The following is a 15835-nucleotide window of genomic DNA, read 5'->3' on the forward strand; positions in this document are numbered from 1 at the left end:
CATAATATCTCTTTCACTAAAAATGCGGCTGCTAAAATGTTATTATTTCCGGTCTTGCGATATGGCGCAGAGGCCTGGACAATAATGGAAACATTAATGAAAAAGCTAGAGGCATTCGAGATGTGTGTGTACCCACGTATCCTCAAAATATCCTGGCGACCCACACCAACGTACAGGTATTGCATCGAATGGGAAAACAAAAAGAAATCTCTTTTACAATTAAGAAACGAAATCTTAAATATTTCGGTCATCTCATGAGGCATGATAAATATCGTATACTCCAACTGATAACGCAAGGTAAAATAGAGAGCAAACGCGGACCCCGAAGAAAAGACACTCATGACTTAAAAACTTACGCCAATGATTTGGACAAAAATCGATCGAGTTATTCAGAAACGCCGCAAATAAAATTAAAATTGCCATGATGATAGCCAACGGCCACAACGCACAAGGCACATGAAGAAGAATAAAAATAGTTTTAATACACCTAACCAAGGTAAGGTAATAACCAGCCAATGTATGTGTACAATATGCATGCATACAATGCATGCATACAACTTTCTCTATTTTTTTGTGGAGTATTAAGCATTTATTTTTTTAGCTTAAAGAAGACATGGAAAATTATATGGAATATATACTCAGTAAAGCTGTGGTAGATTTATTTTTTTACAAGATGCCAATAAATCATACACCATTGTTACATCTACACTACAGTCAGTAGTTTATACGAATCGGCTTTCTGAAAACCTTCTTCCATTTTATTTGTTTATTTTTGTACCACCCAAAATATGTTCTTACAAATAGTTACAAACAGTCTATCCACTTTAAACTAAACAAATTCACTCTTTAACCCTGATAAAACAAGAAGAGAACAAAATAAAATGACCTGAAACGTCAAACAGGTAAACAATAACACTGGGAGAATGGCGCGCGCTTGGGGTATGCAACTAGTGACGTCAGGCCAATAGAGAAGCGTTCTTGAAATTTAACATAATGCTAGATTTCTAATAAAGATTTTTTATAGAAAGACTTTTTCAATTTTGTTGAAATTTTGGACAATTATTCCTAGGGTGTTTCTTAATCGTTTTACATGTTTGAAATGACTTTTTAATTTTTTGTGAACATCCCTATTTATAAGGCAAGCAGACGACGAATAAAGGAGACGAAATGGACTCTAACAAGATGCAGTCACATTCCGTCTATTCGTCTAGGAAAAAATTCCAACGAAAGTTGGTTCCGTGTACTCAAAAATATGAGTAAAATGAAAAATTAAAGACAGCTTGTGTTTCATTTAGGTTCAAAGGTGATACCACCATCCCCATACGTACGTTTCGGTCTCTCCAGACTTCTTCAGTGGGGTTACTTTAATTTTAATAATCCTTTTATGGAAGATTTTTTCTCAAACTTAGTCCGTTTATTTTCTGACTCCATCAGTTTCAACATTTTCTCTCTGTATATTATCTAGAACATGAAACAATGTAAAAAAAAATATGAAAAAAAAATTTTTTAAGAAACGCTTTTCTTTAGTTACGAGTGAATTTTTTTAAATTTTTGGCTTTTATAGTTGATTTTTTTCATAATATTTTTAATTTTAGTCACTCGTAACTAAAGAAAAGCGTTTCTTAAAAATTTTTTTTTCATATTCTTTTATTTTTTATTTTTTAGTCTTACACTTTTCAAACATTAAAATATATCGTCATGTTTATTAAAATATGTATAAAACATATGTTGTACTAACATGAAAATTAGTCGAAATCGGCAAAAAATTTGAAACTTTATTGTTTATTAATGAAGAATAACGTAAACAGTATCCCGAAATAACCAAAGTACGTGCCTCCTAGCGGCGGGATACGGGCAACAATACATTGGCTTATAGGGCAGTCCTTACAGTAGGGATCCTGGCCTATACAGAAAAATGCAGGCGGGTGTGGGGTAATACTGCACTTTGGTTGCATTGGTGGTGTATTGGCTAAACGTGCAGGGCAGGGTATGGTGCTGATAGAAAAGGCATTCAGGCATCAAATATCCAAAAATCTTTTCAGGCCATAATAATGAAAAGACCTTCTCCAAACGCAGTAAAAACTTATACTGAAATGATGGCATCTCCTGAGGTAAAATGTTCCGGAAGTAAAATGAGCCTCCGTTCGGATCTCCGGGTGAGGACTATCTCAGGGGGAACACCATTGCAGGTTAGAAAAATCAGGATAGGGTCTTGGAATCTTGGTAGTCTTACAGGTAAGAGTCTGGAGTTAGTGGATGCGCTCAAACGAAGAAGAGTTCAAATTGCTTGTATTCAAGAAACTAGGTGGAAAGGACAAAGGGCGAAAGAACTAGGTGAAGGATACAAATTGTGGTATGTAGGGAGTAGTAACACTAGAAATGGAGTTGGTATAATTGCTGATAGTGAAATGAAAGGTAACGTAGTAGAAGTTGTAAGAACGAGTGATAGAATGATGTCAGTGAAATTTGTAATTGATAAAGAGGTATTGAATGTTGTTTGTGTGTATGCTCCCCAAACAGGTCTGGGTGAGAATGAAAGAAGAGCTTTCTATGATCAATTAGGAGACGTACTGAGTGATATTCCAGCAGAGGAGAAAGTTATAATAGGAGGTGATTTCAATGCACATGTGGGCCAAACCAAGACAGGATATGAAACAATACATGGGGGATTAGGCTTTGGAACTAGAAATGAAGCTGGAGATGACATGCTTGAATTAGCAACAGCATTGGATATGGCGATTGTTAACACATTCTTTAAAAAGAGAGAAACTCAACTTATTACCTACAAAAGTGGACAACATCAATCCCAAATAGACTACTTCATGATAAGAAAAGAAGACATACGTGAATGCAAGGACTGCAAGGTAATAGTGAGTGAGACAGTAAGCCAACAACATAAGCTGCTTGTTCTGGACATCGAAGTAAAAAGCGAAACTAAACAAAAATATCGTAGAGGACCACAAAAAATCAAATGGTGGCTGCTGAAAGATGAGAAAGAAGGTCTATTCAGGAGAAGAATAGTAGAAAAAATATGTTGGAACATGAAAGGAAGCCCTAATACAATTTGGAGAAAAATGGCCAGTAGTATTAGAGAGACTGCTATTGAAATACTTGGGAAAACGTCAGGAAAAAAGTTTGAGGATAAAGAGACTTGGTGGTGGTCAAACGAAGTACAAGGAAAAATAAAAGAGAAGAGAAAATTATATAAAAAGTGGCAAGAAACCAGATCCGACACAGATCTTCAAAACTATATGGTGGCGAAAAAGGAAGCGAAAGTAGCAGTAGCAAAAGCCAAAGCAGAAGCGTATTCAAACCTATATGATCAACTTGATACCAGGGAAGGCGAAACGAAGATATATAAAATAGCCAAACAGAGAGCAAGGAAAGCAAAAGATTTTAATCAGATTAGATGTATCCGAGATGAAAATAATAAAATACTAGTTCACGAAAGGGAAGTCAAAAAGAGATGGAGAAAGTACTTTGACAGCTTATTAAATGAAGAATTTGACAGACAGCCTGTAGAGTCAACGGAGACAGTAGCAGCAATGGTCACCAAAATAACCAACGAGGAAGTGGCTCAAGCGCTTCAAAAAATAAAGAAAGGAAAAGCGGTAGGACCAGATGATATTCCTGGGGAAGTATGGAGAGCATTGGGAGAGACAGGAACAAGGTGGCTAGCAGGTCTATTTAATAGAATTATGGAAGTCGGACAAATGCCAGACGAATGGAGAAGCAGTATACTCGTACCTGTTTACAAAAACAAGGGAGATATACAACAATGTACAAACTACAGGGCTATAAAACTGCTTAACCACACCATGAAAATATGGGAAAGAGTAGTTGACAGACGGATACGTGAAGAGACCGAAATATCCGAGAATCAATTTGGCTTTATGCAGGGTAGATCAACAACAGATGCAATTTTCATTATAAGGCAGTTGATGGAAAAATACAGGAGTAAAGAAACAAACGCTCATATGGTATTCATTGATCTTGAGAAAGCATATGATAGAGTTCCTCGAGAGATTCTGTGGTGGGCACTCAATAAGAAAGGAGTCCCTGGTGAATATGTAAAGATTGTGAGGGATATGTATGAGGGAGTAACGACTAGTGTTAGGACAGGTGTGGGAGAGACTGATAAATTTCATGTGAAAGTAGGATTGCACCAAGGCTCTGTGCTTAGTCCGTATTTATTCTCATTAGTTTTGGACCAGATAACAGCGAAACTACAGGGTAACATTCCATGGTGCTTAATGTATGCTGATGATGTCGTGTTAGTAGGAAATAGTGAAAGAGACTTAGAACAAAAACTGGAACAGTGGAGACAAGCTCTGGAGGAAAAAGGTTTAAAACTTAGTAGGACAAAAACAGAGTATTTGGAATGTTCATTTAAAGATGGAGCTACTACAAATAAAATGGTATCTTTGGATGGTGAAATGATTGTGAAAAGCAATAGTTTTAAGTACCTAGGATCGGTATTACAGAGTAATGGAGAAATAGATGGAGATGCATGCAGTAGACTTAGGGCTGGATGGATGAAGTGGAAAGAAGCGAGTGGTGTGTTGTGTGACAGAAAAATTCCAATGAAGCTGAAGGGAAAATTCTATAAAACAGCCATAAGACCGGCTATGATGTACGGAACTGAATGTTGGGCAGTGAAAAAGAAAGAGGAACAACGAATGCATGTGGCGGAAATGAGAATGCTTAGATGGATGAGTGGAGTGACAAAGAAGGATAAAATTAGAAATGAGTATATTAGGGGAAGTCTAGGTGTGGCACCAATTGATGCCAAAATGAGAGAGCATAGGTTAAGATGGTTCGGTCATGTTCAACGTCGAGACGTTAATCACCCAATACGAAGAATAGCTGAAGTGCAGATTCCTGGAAGGAGTAGGAGAGGAAGACCAAAGAAGACCTGGGGGGAGGCGATAAGGCAGGACATGTTGGTAAAGGGGATTAACATTGATATGACCCAAGACAGAATTGTGTGGAGAAATGCAATTAGGGAAGCCGACCCCGCATAGGGATAAGGCAAAGAGAATGATGATGAATAACGTAAACAATTAACGTAAAAAGTGAAATTATGTATTTTTCATATCATTAGCTATACAATCCGTAAATGTTTCAAATTTTTTACATTGTCAAAAACAAGAGAATTTAAGCGTTTTCCATTAAAATCGTTTTTTTTTTTATTTAAACAATTAATAAACATGAAAAATTCTTTTTTATTGACTATTCGTGTATTGTTCCCGCGAATGCATATGTCTGCAAATTTTCATTCATTTGGATTGAAGAAAAGGCAGTCAAATTAATATCTAAAGATTTGACGCAAACTATTGAACTAAATAAAAGCGTTTAAAAATCAATATCTTTGTTAGATCTCCAGATGTTAACAAATATCATTCAAGTCATCAAAAACCATTTTATTTCACTGCAATGAAATCAGTAACTAAGGGGTTAACTTGATTCTTACCTTCATATCTCCTTCATTTATCTTAATTTGATAATACCTTGAACAGTAACACTTTAGGCCCGCCCTGCCTAACGTTTGAAGCAATTTGTAAAAACGTTGATTTCAAAAAACACCTCGAATGGATTTTTAATGGTACAATTCTATCCTAAGCTGGTTCATTATATAATTAAAATCTTAGCATCTCTATTTCACTTCTTTATTAAGTACCTTACACCTGACTCGAAGGTAGTTTATAAAATGTGTGCCCTCGTTTTGTAATATAATACCGAAAAGTCGAAATAATAACCAAAAGATTCCCTGTTAACCCATAATTTTAAAAGATCCATGTCAAAAACGAGCAATTTTATTCGCATTATCTGACGAGTCCATCTTAACTGAAGCAAATCAAACTGTCATACAAACGGTGGGATTAATTATGGTTAAACCATGCAGGGCTGAACTCGGTAAATTAATAAACCTTATAATTATCTCATTAATCAGATAAAATACTACCTACATAAAAAAGGAGCAACTTTGGCCCACTTTTTTGATTTTTTCTAAACATTTTTTTAGTATTTCTTTAACAATTCCCTTTTGTACGTAGTGGCAGCCATCTTGGGGATTGAGGATGTTAAGATTGTAATTTTTACATTTTGAAGATTATGCAAAAAAACCTAAAAATAGATATACCTACATATTTCGAGGTGGGCTAAAGTTAATTGGAATAAAGGATACTTTTGTCATATCTTTCTTTTGTAGGTAATTTTTCATGTTTATTATGTGTCTAAACTATTTGGTAAACTTTATTCTCCTCGGATATTGTAAAAACAGAACAACGAATTATCTAGACTAGGATAAGAGGAGAAAGATACAACTTTTTATGACTCGTAATAGAAGGGAAAATGGAAGGAAGAAAGGGTCCAGGGAGAAGAAAATGCTCCTGGCTGAAGAACGTAAGAGACTGGACAGGCATGGACACACATTCGATACTAAGAACAGCTCAAAATAGAGAACAATGTTTTATAGCCAACCTTTAGTAATGGAGAAGGACTCTTAAGAAGAAGGAAATTCTTCGGAGTGACTCCAATAGTAGAGATATGATATGCAGCAGATATGATATGGGGTGATTAGACCACTCACTGTGGTTTTCCAGCTTCCTGGCATGCGTGTTCAGATAAAACTGGTCCTATTTGGACCCTGAATCTCCGATCACTTAGGTACAAGGAGATGAGTTTCGTCATGGACACACTTTATCAATAATCTAATATTTTATATGTCAATCCTTCATGCTACACTCTGTAGAAGGCTTTGCTTACATCCAGGAAGAATCCCCACTGTATATAGATTGTCGTCGAATCAGAGTTGAACTTCTGGGGTTAATCCTAAAACCTGTCTGTCTCTGATGAAAGTTTGGTATGGATGAATCACTCTACTATCTTGCTGACTGCTTGAAGTAAGCTAATCGGCCTCTAATTTTGCGGAAATATGTGGTTCTTTTCTGGCTACAGTATTATCATTCCATCGGTTTGGGAAAACACTGTATTTTAGTATTTCGTTTGCTTTGTTTATTAAATCTTCAATTTCTTCGAAGCAAGATACTTCAGAGACATGTTCGTGTGAACCAGCATGTGGGATTTATTATTTCTTCTTGTTCACTGAATGTTTCTAGATGTTCGTGTGAACAACTGGTTAGAGCAAATGATACAGACTCTAGTCTCAAAAACATTGTATGCGGGGTACCTCAAGGTTCAGTATTGGGTCCTCTACTTTTCCTTATCTTTATTAATGACATCACTAGTTTAAAAATCGATGGAAAAATCTTTCTTTTTGCTGATGATACCAGTATCACTTGGAGCAACTATTCATGCTACTATAACTTCTGATCTACTTACAATAAAAACCTGGTCTGACTCTAATTTACTCTCATTTAACGTAGATAAAACAGTAGCATTGTCTTATAAAGGAGCTCTTCAACCCTTACCTCTTAATAACAGCCAGATCAGTACCGTTGATTCTGTAAAATTTCTTGGTATTTTTTTAGACAGCAATGGTCCCTCCATATAGATTTGTTAAGAAAGAAACTATCTTTCAAGGATAGTTTCTTATCAAAGAAACAATCTAGCATCTTCTAAAATAACATATTTTTCTTTGTTGGAGTCACATCTTCGTTATGGTCTTCCTTTCTGGGGTTCTGGTACAGCTGCCCAATTCGATGTTATTTTCAAATTACAAAAAAGAGCAACAAGATATCTGTTTGGCCTCAGAAGAACAACACATAGCAGAAGTTACTTCAAAGATCACGGAATTTTAACCCTTCCATCTTTGTATATTTTGAAACTGTTTGCTTAATTCGTAAACATCTACATGTTTTTCCCCCAAGACCTAATCATGACTACTTCACGAGAAATTCTAAGTTTAACGTCTATTTGCCGACCCCGTCCTCGAAGTAAAGAAATCTATATTATACTCCGCAAAAAAACTTTACAACCATCTCCCTCTACAACTTAAATCTGCAGCATCTTTCCCCAAATTCCGTAAACTGACAAAAGCCTACCTATCTGAAAGACCATATTATTCAGTAGAAGATTTTCTTAATCAATAACTAAGACATTACAGTACCCTTTGCACAAGTAGTATTTTTATTATTTTTTTTATCTATATTTGGGTGTCATATGCAGCAGCTTAACTTTTTAAACTTTTTTATTAATTACTAGGTAGACTATGCATTTGCAATTTATTTTAAATTTTGCAATTGATTATTTGTGTTTAACTTCAATATTGTTATTATTATATTCGTCATATTATGGAATTCGTCAAATTCCAAATGGAATACTTTAACGTGAAATAACCAAAAACGAAGCACATTTCGGGGAAAACTCATAACAACTTATTTAAAGCGTTTAAAAAAAGCTTCATTTTCGTTTTATAAAAAAAATTTTTAGCATCAAAAGTAAACAAGTTACGCTCAAAATAAAGTTAGTCCCTTTTTGTTTTGGTAAAAAAATCGAGAAAATCACCCCCTAATTAGTATCTTAAATGAACTTAATCGTTACCACTTCACAAGTTTCTTGACTCGTGTATGTATTGTTTATATGATCTGTAAGTTTCATCGGTTTAAAGTCCTTATTATTGAAAAGGCTGTAGTTAAAAGGGGTTGAACGAGTCGCTGATCACGAATGTATGCAAATTTAGAAACACCAAATCTTAATCAATTTTCTTCTAACAAAAAAACAAAAAAATACATGATATTCAGAAAAGCAATGCTGACTTTTTTTGTTTTTCGAGATTTTTGGTATCTCTAACAATTTTTAAGTTATTTTGAAAAAAAGCATATTTTTCAAAGTTAAAATTTTTAAAAATTTTACTTTAAAACCAAATTTTTTCAAAAATAAACACTTTGAATCAATGAAACTTGCAGATCATATAAACACAACATAAGTAAAATAATTTGTGGAGCGGTAACGATTAATTTCATTTAAGTTGCTAATTAGGGGGTGGTCTTCCCGATTTTTTTGCCAAAACAAAAGGGACCAACTTTATTTTGAGCGTAACTTGCTTAAATTTAACGCTAGAAACTTTTTGTAAAAACAGAAATAAAGCTTTTTTTAAACACTTTAAAAAAGTTATAAGAGGTTTTCCCCAAAAAGTACTTAATTTTTTGGATATTTCACGTCGAAATATTCTATTTGAAATTTGGTGAATATGAATCTATTTTTCATTGGCTATAACTCTGGTTCTACGAGATCCAAAGACCTAACGCGTACAACATTTTTTTTACTTTTTTATAGGCTATGTTTTTGCTAAGAACGTTTTTTTCTACAAAATACTTACTTTTTGAGTTATTTGCGAAAAACCGTCTAAAAATGTGGTTATTTTGTTAAAAAATGAATATATTCACTCGCAAATAACTCAAAAAGTGTTGACTTGGTGAAAATGCTCTATAGAACAAGAGTTACTTAAAATTAGTCAGTTTATCCATTTCCGGACTTATTTTGGACATATGTTTTTCACCCCTGAGATGGGGTGAAAGTCACCCCCAGGACAAGCGCACACACTGGCACCATATCACTTTTTTTCTTTGACTTGTTTGCTATGCGTATGCCAAAGTTCATGTCAAACCAAGCGGTTCTTTAAAATTTATGGTCGCGTCATATTATAATGCACGTCGCGTTTTCGGCACGTAGCGTTTCGTTTGCGAAAAATATAATTTAATGGTTTTTAAATTGAACAATTCATATTGTGCGTATAAGACACGTAACGTAGCGTATAAGACACGTTACGTCTGCGTTCGGTTCATTCGAAAACAATATTTTTCGGATGTTGACAGATACGGGTCGTTTTTCCCTTGTTGTTTATGTAGGTATTTCTTTGAATTTGATACCGAGTATTTAGACCGGTCAGTATCGTCGCCCTCGCTAGCGAAATTATTCCGATTCGATTTTTTGCACAAATTTACTCAAAGAGAGGTTCTTATAACATATCCACAGGGTGCCAGGCGGTGCCGTGGTCGAAAAATTGTTTAAACAATCTTTTTTAAACAAATTCACAAAAATATTTTTTCATTCGAGCAATATTTTTTTTAAATAATTTGGGTAATTCTGAGCAAAAAAGGTTTCTTGTCATTTTTCTCTAAAATTGCGAAAAATCAAGGCTTAATAACTCGATTAAAAATTATTATTATGAATTTCAGTAAGTGACCAAATCAAGTTTCAAACAACTTCTTCAAGGTCCTGAAGAGATTTTTGTCATTATTTTATTACAAAGCTGTTATTTTTAACTATTAACAATTACCGCTATAGTCCAACTGTATCGTCGCCCCCGTTAGCGAAACTAGATTTTTTTGCACAAACTTACTCAAAAAGAGGTCCTTATAACACATCAACAGGGTTCCGGGCGGTGCCGTGGTCTAAAAATTGTTTAAACAATTTTTGTTAAACAAATTCACAAAAATAATTTTTTATTAATAATTTAATTAAACCCAAATTAATAATAATTTGAGTTATTCTGGGCAAAAAAGGTCTCTTGTGATTTTTCTCTAAAATTGATTGTTGTCGAGTTATATGGCCATTTCCGCATTTTTGCAAGATACGTTTTTTGCTAAGAATAACCCAAATTATCTAAAAAAAAATCGTTCGTAATGAAAAAATTAGTTTTGTGAATTTGTTTAATAAGAATTGTTAAAACAATTTTTTGACAAGGGCACCGCCCGGCACTCTGTGGATGTGTTTGTTATAAGGACTCTTTTTGAGTAAGTTTGTGCAAAAAAATCTAATCGAAATAGTTTCGCTAACAGGGGCGACGATACAGTTGGACTATAGCGCTAATTGTTAATAACTAAAAATAACAGCTTTGTACTAAAATAATGACAAAAATCTCTTTGGGACCTTGAAGAAGGAGTTTGAAACTTGATTTGGTCACTTATTGAAATTCATAATAATACTTTTAATCGAGTTATTAAGCCTTGAAAATGGCCTTTTCGCATTTTTCAAATTTTTAATCGCATGTAACTCGACAACAATCAATTTTAGAGAAAAATGACAAGAGACCTTTTTTGCCCAGAATGACCCAGTTTATCTAAAAAAATATTGCTCGAAATAAAAAAAACATTTTTGTGAATTTGTTTAAAAAAAATGTTTAAACAATTTTTCGACCACGGTACCGCCCGGCACTCTGTGGATATGTTATAAGGACTTCTTTTTGAGTAAGTTTGTGTAAAAATATCGAATCGGAATAATTTCGCTAGCCGGGGCGACGATACTGCCCGGTCTAATTTAAAAAGTAGTTTTCGAGGCAATTTGTCATGTAAACATGTGTTGTGACAATAAACACATCTGCACCGCACCAAACTGAAACCAACGGAAACGTTCTATGTATGAAAATGTGAATGGGCAGTCCGATTGCCGGTGTGCAAACGCTACGTGCCGAAAACGCGACGTGCATTATAATATGACGCGACCTTTAGAGCAAAAACCGTGTAAGAATGTACTATACGTTAGGATTAAAGACTAAAAATTTGGTATTGTTTGAGTTTACTGTAAAACACATTTCCTCTCCTATTTCGTGAATACGATCAAGTTGAGTTTGAAGACCTTCGATAACATACTATATATGGGTGAAATTCCGAAGTTATAATAAAATACTACCGTTTCGAAGATGATTGCAGTATTTTTAGCGATAGCGATAGTAGACCAGTAGTGAAGAAGTGAACAAGTTACAACGTCATAAATAAACTCCATTCATTCATAGACCCGTATATGACGAATCAAATCAGTAAGGTGTTTAAAAATCCCAACAGTTTCATACAGTAATCTTCCATCATTTGTCAGTAAATACGCCTACTTGATTCTGTAATAAGAACGCTCATCTTACTTTACCTTTCATGATTAATTTGTACTTTTTCAATTTCACTTTTCTCGCATTTAACAGATAAATCTTGCCTTATTGTTGCATAATCAATCAGCACTCACTCGGTGGATTGAACTACATTATAGCAAAATTGCCGACTATCTTGAGAATTCTGAGGATTCAATTAAGCATTCATACATTCACTCGTGTGTGATTAATCATCTTGATTCGTACGAATCGCAGTGTGCAGGTGATCGAGCCTTAAAAGGTTTTCAGACTTCGATCTTACCGGTATACGAAACAATTAAGAAGGCCAAATCTTCTCACGGTTAACGTACTAATTATGGATTATGTTAATATGATAAAAATCAACGCTTTTGTACATCACTGTATAACAAGTGCAGGGCCGGCGATAACGGGCCTGCAAGGGATGCACTGCAGGCGGGCGCCCCTATTTGGGGGGCGCCAGAATGAGCTTTTTTCTGCTTGTGTTATGCAAAATACTTAAATAGAAAAATTCATATTTTAGATGTGGTTTAAATTTGTCATAATACCCTAATCTGTGTAATCTGTTTATTTTTGCATATCACACATGTAAAATATACAAAAATATGCAATGCCGCATAGAATTCTTACTATTAGGTAGTAATATGTATAATTTATTGGTCAAAGATATCATATTTTAACCAAACAACTTTGCTCTTAATGAGAATGCTTTGTTTATTTTCTTCAAATTCCTTGCAAGTTGTTAGTTTTGTATCAGCAGTTATGAGAGGAAATGAATGATTTGTAGTAAAATAAACAAGATTGTGATACTGTTTTCTTGCCGCCTGTCTAATTTAAGTTTAAGTATGTATTATGTACCTATTAATAGGTACCAAGTTAAGTATTAATCCCATATAAAAACATAATATTTAAGATAAACATTTTACAAAAAATCTAGTTTAGAGCTCTTTATATTTGGTATTATTTCATGTGATTATAATACAGAATAGTTTGCCAGTTATATTCTGCAGTTAAAGAATCTAGTGTTATTATTTATAGTGAAATTATATTTGTTAAGTACTCAGTACCATATTATTAAATTACGGGTTCACATTACTGCAGAAGCATAATCTTGAGGTTTTAAAGTTATTATTTTTGTTTAGTTAAAAATAACAGTGGATTTCAAAAAATATCTGGGGTACAAATCGAAAAAGAAAAGCCGAAAAAGAAGAAATGACAAAAAAACAATCTTAGTTATCTTAGCCAATTTCTTAAAAAAAGTTAAAGTGAAGTTGTTTTGTCAGATGATGGGCCCAATAAAACTGTAACCGAACTTTATTTTCCGTGGATATTTGCGTATAGCGGGACACCGACTTTAGTCGGTGCCTCGTTGCCCGGAACACACATTTTTTGAACACAAGTCCAAAATCAAGCCACTAATGGGGAGAAAATCTCTTCTAGCTTCCCCTAAAATCAGGTGGTATAACCACATAAAGTAATACACAGGATGTCCCATTACCCAGGACATCCAAGGTAACGTTCAGTACAAAGCCTCCTCATTCGTTATGTACTGCGATGGGGAGGGGTGGTGGTATAGCTTGGGGGTCAGATAGATACCACTCCAGGTTATGGGCGGTCAGATAGGTACCACTCCAGGTTACGCAGTGTGACCGGTTTGATCTTCAGACATATGGGTCTCACTTCATTGTTCCATTAGAACACACATAATGTCCCTGAGGCTGGGGTTGTACGAGTATCTGTGTGTATGTATGTGTGATACCTCCACTACACATCGGCAGATGCGTCTGCGGATGTATGTATATCACGTCGGCAGACGCATCTGCAGCACATCCGATTCCTGTCGGTTTCTCCAGCACAGATCAAAGGATTTCAATGCCAAGACTGAACGACCCTTCAGATGTGTGGTCAGCGTGTTATGATACATCCGCGGACGCGTCTGCCGATGTGTAGAGGAGGCATCAGGAGGTGTGGGGCGCCAGTGCTAGTTTTGCAGGCGGGCCCAATATACCCTAGCGCCGGCACTGAACAAGTGCATCAAGTATATGAAGTACACGAAGTACATTAAGTATATCAAGTATGTAGACGGCAGAGAAATAGGCTAACAATCTCTCTTAACACGAGAGTTGGATTCTAAAAATTAATGTACATTTGATACAGTATTGCCTTCAATAAAAATACCAGAGTCGTTTGTCTACTTTACAGTGTCTCGTATATGTATATCTGTCCAATGTCACCTACTGCTACTATAGTATATACGTCCAATGTCTCCCACACTTTGGGGGACATTGAACAAATGCGTCGTACACCTAAAATACGGATCCTGCTTGCTCTTCACCAATTTTACATTCATACCTTTTTCCAATCCATGCCAAAGATGGCGTTAGACAAGGATGTATACTTTCACCTATATTATTTAACCTATATTCAGAGGAAATATTTACTGAAGCCTCGGAAAATTGCGAACATGGAATACTCCTATATGGAGAACACCTAAACTACATCCTCTATACCAGTGGTGGGCAAAGTACGGTCCGCGGCCAACTCCGGCCCGCAAAAGTATTTAATCCGGCCCGCCCCGCCCAGGATCCATTAACATTGATATACATGGTCCGATTTAACGCAAAATGCATTTTTTCTATAATTCTGGCCCTCCTCTAGTATTTTCTAAATTTGGTGTCCCCCCATTAAAAAAGTTTGCCCACCACTGCTCTATACAGACGACACCGTTATTCTTGCAGACAGTTTGAACAGTTTACACTGTTTACAGCAACTAATAAACAAAGTAAATGAAGTAAGTGAAAGATTTGGACTACAAGTAAACATATCAAAAACTAAATTTATGGTCATCAGCAAAAATAAAATTAGAGATGTCCAACTGCTTATCAAGAATACACCAGTGGACCGAGTAAAACAGTATACCTATCTTGGAACAACAGTAAACGAACAATGGGATCACTCACAAGAAGTAAAATGTAGAATAGAGAAGGCTAGGAGTGCAATCAACAACATGGTTAAACTCTTTATAAAATCACAACCCTTATCTGCAGATAAAAGTAAGGCTTCTACGATGTTAAATCTTCTCAATTTTATACTACGGAGTTGAATCCTGGACACTCAATGAAGCGATGAAAAAAAACTTGAAGCCGTCTAAATTTGTGTTTATACAGATGAATCCTAAGGATATCATGGACGGACAAAATAATCAACGAGACCGTACTAAGAAAAATGGGGAAAGAAAGAGAGGTGATGTATACCATAAAAAGGAGAAAGTTAGAATATCTCGGACACATAATGAGAGACGGCGCGAAATACAGATTACTGAAACTGAAGGTAATCATTCAAGGCGAAGTATTCAGAAAGCGAGGAATTGGGAGAAGAAGTTGGTTAAAGAACCTGAGGAAATGGTTCTCCACAACAACAACCAATCTATTTAAAGCATCAGTAAATAAAATAGTTATAGCCAGAATAATTGCCAATATTTGAAACGAATAATCACCAAAAGAAGACGACCTTTTTCCATTTTATTCCTGAGGATTCTGTCATCCACTCTTCCAATCGTAGATGACGCTTATTCCCCTGTAGTATCCACATTCTTTTCTATTTCCTTTCTTATATTCCGATGTTATACAGGAATACAGGCTTCCTGCCAGTGTTTAGGAATGTCCTCTTTCCATGATTTCGGATATCAATATTCTTAATTTCTTTGTTCCATATTTGATTACCTCCGCCGTAATTCCTCCTGGTCCTCCAGCTTTATTGTTCTTCACGGAATTTATTGCTTGTTTCATCTCTTTGTTTGTTATGACTATTTTTACTCCTCTGTGATCATTGTATTTTGTTCCTTCCATCAACGGTGACTTCTGGTCTTTGTTCTATCAGTAGATTTTTATAGTGGTGCTCCCTCTCGTCGTCCTGTATGTATTGTATAAAAGTTTTCTCTTTCCTGTGCTAAAAGCTCGTAATGATTTCACAATTTTCCAGGCTTCTGAGCTTCTTGTTCCTCCCATATTCCGCTCTATACTTCTACATGAC

Source organism: Diabrotica virgifera, chromosome 2, assembly GCF_917563875.1.
Source record: "Diabrotica virgifera virgifera chromosome 2, PGI_DIABVI_V3a".
In the NCBI taxonomy this organism is placed as follows: domain Eukaryota; kingdom Metazoa; phylum Arthropoda; class Insecta; order Coleoptera; family Chrysomelidae; genus Diabrotica; species Diabrotica virgifera.